Here is a 13,440-nt window from a genome sequence, read left to right on the forward strand (position 1 = left end):
ATGATTGTCCACGTTACCAGCTGTAGCGTTTGGGAAAGCAGACACCGCACCTTCCCTGGGCAGCACAGTAGAGCTGACCCTATTGACAGGGGTGCAGATGAACATGTGCATGGGGGATCCGCCCACCCCCTCATCTGTTACATGGTGAGGACAGGGAAGAGCTGGCAGGCTGACCAACCCTCCAACTACGCAGGCCCAGAACGAGGGTTATGAGTTGGCCTACCCCAACGTCCACCCAGTCTATAATCTGCTGTACATTCATGGAGTACATGAAGTGGCCAGTCCTGCAGGCCCAAAGATGCATGATCTCCACAACACAGGGCAACAACAGGATATCCCAGAGAAGTCCCAGTGAGGGCCCGGCATCAATAGTGTAACAGAAACCAGAGGCCTTGACTAGACCAACAACTCTTTGCAACGAACACTTGCACGTAAAGATGTACGGACAAAAGTGTCTACAGCGTCACTCACTGTGTCTAGCTACAGCTTCCACGATGAGATTGAGTTTCCTTTTTTTTCTCTTAAATTTTATTTTGCTTTATTTTGTGAAGGACAGTGCAAGGGCGGAGGGCAGATATGAAAGGGCAGGAAATGAATGAACTCAAGATGCATGGTGAGAAAGATACAAAGAATAAATAAAAAGAAAGTTTAGGAAAGCAGAATGGATTACCCAAGGATACAAGACACATGCCCAAGATGTGACATATGGAGAAGAGAGAGGGAACCAGAAAATTTTATTTGAAACATTTCTAAAATTAATATCAGGCAACAACTACAAACTCAGGAAACTAAGAAAATACCAAAAGGGATATATAAAAACAAAACTAAATGAAAAGAAAAAGAAAACCCATCAACCATCTCCCCTGGATACACATGAATTACCTAGGCAGCTGTCTCATGCTGTAAGTGATATTTTGTAGCTATAAAATTAACTGAGGTGACAAGGTTTTAAGTGTTTTTCATTCATTGGTCATTAAGGGACTGAATGGCATTCAGTGATACATGGTGTCAAGGCTTAGCAGACTTTCAAGATCTTCATGACACTGGGAACTTTCCAGATATCACACAAGAAAGGGATTGTCCAGGTACCCATAGCAGTCACATTTGGAGATTGCTGGGTTTCCATGGTATCAAACCCTGGGATAATACCACTTCACCTCAGATGTGACTTTTATAAATCTCAAAACAAACCTTCCCAAAACAGCTCAAGTTACTCTGCAGAAGTTCTGAAACCCAATCCAGATCAATGTAGAAATGAGACAAAGAATCTGCAAGCCCTAGAACGGCCTCTGAAGAGTCTATTGGCTAGCCAGTCATCTGATGGTGGTGCTGCGTCAGGGTCCCAGGCCACTGGCAGGCTCTCTCCTTCCACCTTGTAACAGTGCTGCCTGGGTGAATTGCTAGAGCATCACAAAGTGTCCGAGACTCAACTTTGATGCAAAATGGACAAAAACAGAGGAGGTGCTCCTGGGGACATCAGTCAACTAAGATGCATGAGCACTCAGAAAACAACAGAATATCCTTTCCAGCAACACCAAATCAAAGATAAGAAAAGCCCTGAAGAAAACAGGAAGACGAAAATAGTATAACTTTTAAAGGGACAAAAACAAGAGTTATATTAGGTGGGTTTCTATTTCTATTTTATTTAAAAGAAAAGCAAAAAAACTATCTTTTTTCATTTTATATACCAATCCCAATTCACACTCCTTCCCCTCCTTCTGTTCCCTCCACTTTTTCCCCTCCCACCATAACCCCCCCCCCATCTACTCCTCAGAGAGAGTAAGACACATCGCTTTGAGGAAGGACCAAGGCCCTCCCTATTATATCTAGGCTGAGCAAGGTATTCATTCAGAGACTGGGTTTCAAAAAGCCAGTACAGTCAGGATAAGTCCTGGTGCCACTGCCAGTGGCCCTGCAGTTTGCCCAGCCACCCACATTCCAAGGGTCTAGTTTGGTCCTATGCTGCTTCCTTCTCTGTTCACCCAGGGTTGGTGAGCTCCTACTATCTCAGGTAAGCTGTTTCACTGGGTAACCCCATCATGGTCTTGACCTCTTTGCTTATGATCTCACTCCTCCCACTCTTCAACTGGTCTTTGGGAGCTCAGCCCAGTGCTCTGTTGTGGCTCTCTGCCTCTGCTTCCAAAAGTTGCTGGATGAAGGTTCTGTGATGACATTTAAGACAGTCATTAATCTGACTACAGGGCACGGCCAGTTTGGGCACCCTCTCCACTATTGCTTAGGGTCTTAGCTGGGGACATCCTTGTGGATTCCTAGGAACTTCTCTAGTACCAGGTTTCTTGCTAGCCCCATAATGGTTCCCTCAATCAAGATACCTCTTTCCTTGCGCTCTGTCGCTGGCCTCCCCCATCTTGACCATCCCATTCCCTCTAGTTCTCCTCCCCCCCCCTTTCTCCCTTCTTTCCCCCTTCCACCCTCTCTTCGCCCCCCACCCCTATGGGTTGTAATCCCATACAGTTATATTAGGTTTGATTTCTCCTCAGAAATCAGGCAACTAAGAATATGAATGAATGTTGAAATGTACAGAGAACACAACCAACAACCATCCTGAGCCCCGTGGAGTTGTCACTGAACCTAAGGCGGATGGATTAATAAGGATGTAATTGAACGCCATCAATCAATGGACATAACTGATATCTATGGTTTGTTTTATCCACCGACAGAAGAGAACATATTATTTTCAAACTCACATCAAGACAGGGCACTGTGAGAGAGAAGCACGTTCATGAGCTACAGTGCAGAGTTGTGAGCATCTTCCCTTAGACACAGTCAAACTAAGCCAAAGTTAATTTAAAAAAAAAATACCTGAAAGATTTCAAGATATCTAAACACTAAATAATATATTCCCAAATAGCACAAGGATCAAAGAAGTGTCAGGAGAAATTTCTAAACATTGTGATCCATCCAGAATGAATGAAATACAAACAAGAACAGATTTTGTCAAAATTAGTGAGATACAGCAAAGTCATTGAAGACTTATAATGGACAAAAGAATCTAGCCCTGCAATTAACAACCTAAATGGTTCCACTTTTAAACTGCTAAAAGAAATTTTACCCAAACTAAATAAAAGCCAAGAAAAAAATATAAACTGTAACAAAAATCAATAGAATTTATAAAGAGAAACCAATTAAAAATTTTCAACAAAAAAGTCAGCAGTTGGTTTTGTGAAAATATCAATAATGTCAATTATAGGCCAAGCCAATTAAGAGAAGAAAGAACAGACACGAAAGAGGTGACATGATCATACAGCCATAAAAAGATACAGAAGAGAGTAAGGAATGCTATAGATAACTCTATACCCATTCATTTATCCATGGACCAATTCCACGAAAGCAATCTATCAAAGCTTCCAGAAGAACATGAAGAAGCATAGGCTCCTGATCAATTGAGAATACTGAGTCAGTATTTAGTCACCTTCCAAATGAGACCTGTTGAACTCAGCTGCCTGTACTGTTGAATTATACATAGCCTTTAAGAAAGAAGCCAGACTACATACAGTTTTGTTCAGCAGATAGAAGCAGAGGAAACACTCCTCCATTGCTGGTCAAAGTGAAAACTGGTACATTTGCTTTGGATATCAATATGGCAATATCTCAGAAAATTAGGAAACAACCTACCTCAAGACCCTGCAATAACATTTTTGGGTATATACCCAAAGGTGCTCAAACATACCAGAAGAACATGGGATCAACTATGTTCATAGCAGCATTGTCATAACCAGAACCTAGAAACAACCTAAATGTCCCGCAACTAAAAAAAATGGATAAGGAAAATGTGGTACATTCACACAATGGAGTACTACACAGCAGAAAAAATGGCATCTTGAAATTTGTGGGCAAATATTGATCTAGAAAACATAATATTAAGTGAGGTAACCCAGACCCAGAAAGACAAATATCATATGTACTCACTCACAAAGTGGATTTTAGACATAAAACATAGAAAAACTAGCCTACAGTTTACAATCCCAGAAAACCTAGACAACAAAGAGGACCATAAGAGAGATATACATAGATCTAATCTACATGGGAAGTAGAAAAAGACAACATCTCCTGTGTAAACTGGGAGCATGGGGATCATGGGAGAGAGTAGAAGGGGAGGGGAGAAAAATATATAGCTCAGTAAAAGCAATTTAAATAATAATATTTTACTGTTTAGTCAATCTGGCCTACATAGTGAGTTCCAGGACAGCCAAGGCTATGTGGAGACCCTGTTTCAAAATAAAAAAAAAATGTATTGTTTGAGTGTACCAGTTTACTAATTTATATCCATACTTTGCTTGCTGTTGAAATGAAATATCTGACAAAACCAACTTAAAGAAGGAAATGTTTATTCGAACTCCCAGGTGGAGGATACAGTCAGTCCCTCGTGGTGGGGAAAATGTGGTAAGGAGCTCATGAAGCGGCTGGGCACACTGAGTCTGGAGCCAGGACACACAGATGAATGTTGGTACTTTGCTCACATACTTATGTGGCTTGGGACCCATGGGATGGTGGTGGAGTTTTCAAGGTGGGTCTTCCCTCCTCAGTTAGGCCTGTATAGGAACTCCTTCACAGACGTGCCTACAAGTTTGTATGCTAGGTGATTTTATATCTTGCCAAGTTAACCATGGAATTACCCAGTCTTCTCCTTGATTCATTCCAAGGTTGAGGAGGAGATTACTTCTGAAACCTCAAAGCCTACTCCCAGTGACACACTTCCTCCAACAAGGCCATGCCAACAAGACTACACCTCCTAATCTTGTTAACCCTTCTCAAACGGTGCTATTCCCTGGTGAGTAAGCATTCAAATATATATGAGCCTATGGGGCTAGTCTTATTCAAACCACCACAGGCATTTTTATATATTTATTTTAACTCAGTTTTGTTTCTTTATTCAACCTGGAGCCAGTGGAAGATTCAGCAACTGCTTAGGCTTGGGGTAAGGCACCTATGAAAGATAAACAATTAAATTAGAGAACTAGAATTAAATCTCAAGTGCTAGCATAAGCCATCCTCCAGAATCAGGAACCCATGAGAAGTATTTGGGCACAGGTAATTTACTTTAAAAGGAATAAGAATAAGCAGGGAAAGAGATGAGGAAGAATGATCAAAGTACACATTATTGACTGGGCAGTGGTGGCACATGCTTTTAATCCCAGCACTCAGGAGGCAGAGGCAGGCGGGTCTCTGTGAATTTGAGGCCAGCCTGGTCTACAAGAGCTAGTTCCAGGACAGGCTCCAAAGCTACAGAGAAACCCTGTCTCGAAAAACAAAAACAAAAATACATTATTGAAGTCACTGTTGCAACTAACATAGTTGCCCTAACAGAACCTCTGAGAAGGGAGCAAAGTGCCTTCCAGAACAGTCTACCTGGAACCAAGGGCCTGACACACTTATTTATTGATCACCTTTCTTTGGTGATAGAGGGTTTCTCCTGATAGAGAAATGTAGACACTCCCTGGGAGCTCCAATGGTGTCCAAAAAAGACACACAGCAGGAAGTCATACATTGGGGGATCTTGGGGTAGCCTGAGAGCATAAAGTAAAGGGTCTGCTACAATGTGCTGACCCACCTTTCTCTGCTTGCTTTTTCTGTGTGTTTAAATACATACACACATCTGTGCATAAGCAAGACTACAGCTATCTTCCTCAATTGCTCTCCATCGACAATTTAATCCTGATCAACAATTTAGCAGGATTTAGAGTCACCATGGAAACCAATCTCTGGGCAGGTCTATGAGGGATTACCTAAATTAGGATGAGGTGGGAAGACTTGCCCTAAATATAAGTGGCACCGTTTTGTAGACTGGGGTCCGAGACTAAATAAAAAAGAGAATGTGAGCTGTTATCCCCCCTTTCCCTGCTTGCTGTCTGTGGACACAATGTGACCAGCTGTCTCCTGACACCATACTTTCACGTTTTGATGGGACTGTAAGTCAAAATAAACCTTTCCCTCCAACCGGGCAGTGGTGGTAGCCTCAATCCCAGCACTCCGGAGTCAGAGGCAGGTGGATCTCCATGAATTTGAGGCCAGTCTGGTCTACAGAGTGAGTTCCAAGACAGCTAGGGCCACACAGAGAAACCCTGTCTCAAAAACAAAACAAAACAAAACAAAACAAAAAAAAAACAAAACAACAACAACAAAAAAAACCTTCCTTCCTTCCAGTTGCTTTTGCGGTGGATTTTGTTGCGGCAACAAGGCAGGTGATGGATGCTCTCCCCTTGTAGCTGGACCTCAACTCTCAAATCCCTCCAGGGGTCCAACTGATATCACGTAACCACAGCCCTCTCAGGCTATTAACAAAAACTATGTGATATAGACCAAAGTCTCAAGTAAACAAAGATCTTCTTAAAAATGGGCAGAATATTCCAGGCTTTCAGACAGACAGCTCAGCAATTCAGAGCACTTGTAGTTCCTGCAGAAGACCCAAGTTGTGTTGCCAGCGCACAGATGGTGGTTCATAAACATCCTTAACTCCAGTTCCAGAAAATTCAGTGCCATCTTCTGACTACTACAGACACCAGGCATGTGTGTCATGCACATACATACATATGGGCAAAACATACCGAAAATAAATACATCTAATTTTTTTTAAGTTTATAGTCATAGAACCAGGCAAGTGTCAAACTTTTCTTTGTAATGTGTAGGGCTCAAACTGAACCTACTTTGCTAACAAAACCATGAGCTAAAATATGAATCTGTAAGTTTATATTAACATAAATAAACAGGATAAGTGGGTTGGAGTGATGATTCAGTGGTTAAGAGCACTGACTGCTCTTCCAGTGAACCGGGGCTCAATTTCCTACACCCACATGGTTGGTCACAACCATCTGTAGCTCCAGTTCCAGGGGATCTGATACTTTCTTCTGGCCTCCACAGGTACTAGGTACATAAGTGCTACAAAGACAGACATACATACAAGCCCAAACATGCACATAAAATAGAATAAAAAAAATTCAATGAGGGAGCTGGAGAGATGGCTCAGAGGTTAAGAGCACTGACTCCTCTTCCAGAGGTCCTGAGTTCAATTCCCAGCACCCACATGGTGGTTCACAACTATCTGTAAAGAGATCTGGTGTCCCCTTCTGACATGCAGGAAGAAATGCAGACAGAATACTGTAATAAACAAACAAACAAATAAATCTTTTAAAAAATCAAGCTAGGGCTGGAGAGATGGCTCAGTGGTTAAGAGCGTTGCCTGCTCTTCCGAAGGTCCTGAGTTCAATTCCCGGCAACCACATGGTGGCTCACAACCATCTGTAAAGAGGTCTGGCGCCCCCTTCTGGCCTTCAGGCATACAGACAGGATAGTGTGTGCATAATAAATAAATAAATAATGAATGAATGAATAAATAAATAAATAAAAAATCAAGCTAGCCGGTGGTAGCACACACCTTTAATCTCAGCACTTGGGGGACAGAGTTCAACGCCAGCCTGGTCTATGGAGCAAGTTCCAGGAAAGGCCCCATAGCTACAGAGAAACCCTGTCTCTGAAAACAAAAACAAAACAAAAGACTTTACTGTGGAGTCTAGGAGGGTGAAAATAGCAGAGAGGGGAAAGATGTTTTATCCAAGCAGCTCAAAAGGGCTCAGGCCCGTAGGGGAACGTGGGGTGGCCCTGAGGCAAGTCAGGGCAATGGGGAGAAGGGAGGGCCAAGATAACCTGAGCTCAATGGAGAGCTTGCTTAGTTGTTGTTTGATGAGTCCCATTGTCCAGGAGATATTGAGAGCTTCTGACACAGCTCCATGACCCTGAGCCACCACATCTGCTGTTTCCCTGGAGACCGGAAACGCTTTTATCTATCTTGTAAAAGTGTCCACAAGTTTTAAGAGATAACAAAGTTTTTTATGAGTAGGCATATGAGTGAAATCAACCTGCCAATCTTAGCCCGGTTGGTGTCCGTGAAGCTGGAGAAGAGACTGACTTATGTGGAGAGCCCCTTGTGGATTGGCCTGGGCACACGTCTGACAGGAGAAGTGAACCTGTAAAATAGAATCTCAGAGATGGGTGGGGGCAAAAAAAGGGTTCCAAGAAGCGGAACAAAGCTTTGGGGAAGTGACTAAGGATGTCTCCACCCAGTAAGGGTGCTGGGAAAGCCGGTATTGCTAAGAAAGAATGAGAGAAAAAATTGTTCTGCAAGAACTTAAGGGAAACTTAAGGCCTGGGTGAGAATAAAAGTAATGGACTTACCCACTACCTGCAGCTTCACCTTAGGCTTGGATAGGGTTATGGGATAAACCAAGTCTGGGCAGCGTCAATCCTCTGCAAGGCTGAGAAGTTTGATGGCTGGATGGCACAGCTTCACTTGCCAATGGTGATGAGGCCGGACCTCCCTGGCTTGGCATAGAGGACAAGCCTGCACGGGGGCATTGTGATTTCCAGTGTCCAGGTTGCTGGCAGATAGGGCATAACCTCGGAGGAGGCATAGTGCAATATTGTGCCACGTGACCATTTAGGCCACACTTGAAACAGTTTGCCTGTGAGGTTGACTTAGGCTGGGCTCTATCAGAATAGAGCCCTATGGTTGGCATCCCTTGTCCCCATTCCTGTGACCTTAGGGCAGCTAATGCCTGGGCCTGTAGATTGTTGTAGCTTTGTCTATCGGGAAGACTCAGCTTTGGGGGCATTAAAACTTTAAAGGCCATTTTCACCAATTCCTGTATAGGAGTTTGGGGACCATCCTCAACCTTTCTTAACTCTTTGCTAATATTTGGTACTGACTAAGAGATAAAATGGGTAAGCAGAAGAATTAGTAGAAAAGGAACCTAGCCACTTTTCTATCTGCGAGAGATCTGCAAGAGAAAAGAGAACATGGAGAGGACCGGGAAGGGCTAGCCCAGTGCACAGAGAGGGTCCGAGGGTAGGGAGCTGAGGTAGAAGGTGGGTAAGGTGGAAGCTGATCTTGAACCAAGGGAAGGGGTAGGGTAGTGTGGGCTCCAGGGAGTGGGAGAGGGGCCAGTGCTTACGGCAGCATGGTGCTGTAAGACACTGGCTACTAAGAGGGAGCGGGATGAGAGCACAGAGCCCAAAAGTCATGGACATATGTAAGCTCTGTCCGTTTGTCCTTATGGCAACAAAAATTTCTTTTACGTCCCAGAGGGTAGTAAAGCTCAAGACTTAGTACATAGGGAAATTAGCCATTTGGGACAGATTGTATCAGACAGGCTCAATTTAAAAGGGCAACAGCAGATCTGGCTCTGAATTGCAAGTGCTCATTTTAAAGTCTATGCCCAACCACGTGACCTAAGTCCACTCCAGTGTGTCCCCCAAAATGGCTCTTAGGTCCAAATGCAGCCTTGGAAATTGAATGCCTGGCGACCCAAAACAAATAGATCTCTACCTCGGCCAAGGCCAGCCCACCGTTCTGACCGCTGTTGGGAATTGAACCCCTGGCGAGGACTGTGGCTTCAACAGAAATCCAAAAAAACGACAAAAATAAGAACGAATGGGTTCCCCCAAAACCCTATAGCATAGACAAGAAAAGGAACTCACCAAGACGCAGCTGCTGTTGCCCAGGGGCCGGTTTTAGTGTGGCATGGAGAACTCAGATTGTAGACTGCCTGCAGCCTGGAAAGGGCCTGCCCATCTTGGTGGGACCTCCAAGATGTTAGGAGTATTCTCCTAACAGGAGCTCTCTGCCGACACAAAATAACAATCAAGCCAAATCAAAACAAACCAAATTAAAAAAAAAATACCCAGGTTTAATGGGAGTTCTGCACTCTCGGTGGCCCCGAGGGGTTGCGAACAGGAACACCAGGAGAAAGGAAAAGAGACCACGTTTTCCTCTTTTGGAAATACTCATTTAAATGCTCTTGGGAGTGGTCCTGACTGCCCCTCCCTCCCAGGGGTCAGGACTTGGCCTGCTGGGACCTGGAGTCCAGACCAATACAAACTCTCAGGCCTGGAGGCTGGGATAGATGCAAGGGGCTGGGATCTATGCTCCCAACTTAACAGTAATGAGAGCTATCATTAAAAAATCAACTACATGAGGGCAACATTTGCTCTTAAAATGTCAGGCTCTCTCTGTGTGTAGCACCTCACATAGAAAATATGGCCAGGCAGTGGTGGGGTACAGCTTTAATCCCAGAACTTGGGAGGCAGAGGCAGGTGGATCTCTGAGTTTGAGGCCAGCCTGGTTTACAGAGTGAGTTCTAGGATAGCCGGGGTTATACAAAGAAACCCTGTCTCGAAAATCCAAATAAAAAGAAAATATGGAAGTGTGGAGATTTTTAACTCTTCCCAAGTGTCTTAGCTACTTTTCAAGCTGTGAAGAGCCATCATGACTAAGGTAACTTATAAAAGAAAGAGTTCATTGGGTGGCTTGCTTACAGTTTAAGAGGGTGAGTCAGTCCATGGCCCTCATGGCCTGGAATATGAGGGCAAGGCATGCTGGTGGATCAGTAGCTGAGAGCTTAAGTGTTGAGACAAAAACTCCTCAAGGCCTAGAGAGAGCTAGGCATGGACTTCTGACATCTTAAAGCTCATTCCCAGTGACACACCTCCTCCAACGATGCCATACCTTCTAATCCTTTCTAAACAGTTACACCAGCTGCTGACCAAGCATTCAAATATATGACTTAACATTCCAAGCTACCAAACCCATAAAGTTCCAGCTAGACCTGTCAGTCACCTGGTGAAGAGAGCATGCCTGATCCACTCTCTGCAGTGTTAAGGTGACAGAAGGAATAATGACCCCTTTACAGGGGTACTGTACTATGAATCCTTTACCCTGTCTCTAGCACAGTTATGTGGGACTATAGCCATGCGGCTCTGCTAGGGTCTGCCCACTTTTCTGTGTCCTAACTCTGAAATGTGTTAACATTTCCTCCCCTTCCCTCTCTAATCTCTCTCCCCTTCCTGCCCCATGCTGATTATGCCTGGAAATTCTTTCCCAGATACTCCGAATTTTCTCACTCTTTTTCTCTGAAGCTGTTCCCTGTCCCCACTTCCACCATGTGGCTACTTACAAACTATGCAGTTTTCTCTTCCTTTCCTCCTCCAGGCAGCTGCTGAGATCTACAGCTCACTGCCTAAGGGTTTGTTTTCAACTTTAATGAGGTCATTTCCAAGCTTCCTTCTAAATCTGTTCCATAAATTCTTTAATTATGAGTAAGACCTTTGTGAGGGGACCCCAGTTCCCCAAGATACATATGACAACCCAGAAAGGGCTCCCAAAATTTCCAGGTGCCAGTTGATAGGAAGGGCTGGAGAAAGTTAGTGCTAGACATCCAGGGAATTAAAAGCAACCTGTCTTAGTCAGCGTTCTACTGCTGTGAAGAGACACCATGACCATGGCAACTCTTAAAAAGAAAAACTTTAAATTGGGGCCAACTTCCAGTTCAGAGGTTTAGCCCATTATTGTCATGGCATGAAGCATGGTGGCATGCAGTCAGACGTGGTGCTGCAGAGATGGCTTAGAGTTCTAACTAAGCAGGCACAGAAAGCCAGTGGGCCAGGCTTGGGGTTCTGAGAACTTAAAGCCTGCTCCCAATTACATGCTTCAGCTAACATGGCCACACCTACTCCAACAAGGCCTTACCTCCCAGCCCTTACCAGGTAGTGCCACAAAACGTTCAAATATATCAGCCTGTGGGGACCATTCCTATTCAAATTACCATATAACCCTTGAGTTGAAGGAATCCCTGATCTGTGACAGGGAAGTGGTGGGCAGTTATACAAGCAATAGCAGTACTAATTGCACTAAATAGTACTAAAATGCAGTACTAATGGTACTATAATAGAAATCAGAGCTATGTGGTGGCTTACACCTGTAACTCTAACACGTGAGAGACAGAGGCAGAGAAATTGCCAGGAGCTCCTTAGGTCACAGTGTTATGGATTTGCTGCAGGTCCCCGGCTGCTTGCTGCAGGGTCGAGACCAGAGGCAGGTCCACAAACCAAGGTGGCTGGTCCCCTGGGCGTCCCCAAAGGTTAGCCATGTGGGTGGCAGGTGGGCAAGGGGCAGACAGATAGGCACAGCATACAGATGGGTTTGCTGCAAGCTGCCGGGGTCCTAAGCAGGGACGGCGCATGAGACCATGCAGCAGGCTCCATGTGACCGGGCAGGCGGGCGAGAGAGACAGATAAGCACACCATGTGAAGTAAAGTTAGACATTTATTAGATGGGTTATGGAGGGGAAGGAAAAAGGGGAGAAGGGGAAGAGAGAGAGAGAAAGAAAAGGAGAAAGCGAAGGAGAGAGGCTGCCTCTTTGACAGAGGGACAGTAAGAGAAAGAGTCAGGGTCTCTGAGCCTGCAAGCAGGAAGGGAGTGGGCATAGCTTGTCTCTTAAAGGGACAGAATAATCATTACACACAGAAACCCCTAAAAATGGCCGAGGTGCCTATTAACCCATCAGAGTGTACACTAGTCTGCTCTCCCGGCATCACTCAGTGCCTCAGGCTCCTCCCAGCATCACTCAGTGCCTCAGGCTCCTCCCAGCGTCACTCAGTGCCTCAGGCTCCTCCCAGCATCACTCAGTGCCTCAGGCTCCTCCCAGCATCACTCAGTGCCTCAGGCTCCTCCCAGCGTCACTCGGTGGCTGAGGCTCCTCCCAGAACTTCTCAACCTGCCCCCTACCCTAGTCTCTCTCCCAGGGACTAGGCTTCTGTTCTCTTTCTCTCCTCCCCACTCCCAAGTCATTTTCGCTACAGTGGCCTTGAGGGCTCTTGGCCCTGGGAGCCTCTATTAGTTGGTGGCTCCTCTCTTGCTCTCCCTCCCCACTCTCTCTTCTCATGGTCTGGTTTAGTCTGCCAGCCATATGCAGCCTGGACTCTTCCCTCTGCCTGCTTTCTCCCTTATAGCTATAATAAAAATCTACCCCATACTTGAGGAGTAGTCCTGTCCTCCTCCTTTTATTTCAGTTTTTATTCAGACCTATATCGCATAGTGCATTCCAGACAAGCCTGAGGTGCATAACAAAACCTTATGTCAACAAAACAACCAGCCAATCAATCAACAGAACACATAGTAGACATTAAAATAAAGCACCATAAGACAACTTAATCTAAGCAACTGATTTTGCCTGGAGGAGTTGGGGAACCATAACAGAAGGTTTATCATTTCCAATGAGGTTTTTTTTTTAAATGATTTATTATGTATACAGTATTCTGCCTGCATGTATGCCTACAGGCCAGAAGAGGGCACCAGATTCATTGTAGGTGGTTGGAAGCCACTGTGTGGTTGCTGGGAATTGAACTCAGTATCTCTGGAAGAGCAGCCATCTCTCCAGCCCTCAGATGAGTTTTTAATGAGTTAATGAGCAGGTGTTTCATAGGCAAAAAAAAAGGGGTGCGGGATTTTTTTTTAAATATCTGCTTTTCAAGACTGGGGAGGTTAAAAGTACTGGCTACTCTTCTGGAGGACCTGGCTTGAGTCCCAGTACCTACATGGCAGTTCACAACTGGCTGTAACTCCAGTTCCAGGTGATCTGACAGCCTCTT

The sequence above is a fragment of the Alexandromys fortis genome, unplaced genomic scaffold (assembly GCF_014885135.2).
Source record: "Alexandromys fortis isolate MF-2015 unplaced genomic scaffold, M_Fortis_MF-2015_v1.1 scaffold_12, whole genome shotgun sequence".
Classification (NCBI taxonomy): domain Eukaryota; kingdom Metazoa; phylum Chordata; class Mammalia; order Rodentia; family Cricetidae; genus Alexandromys; species Alexandromys fortis.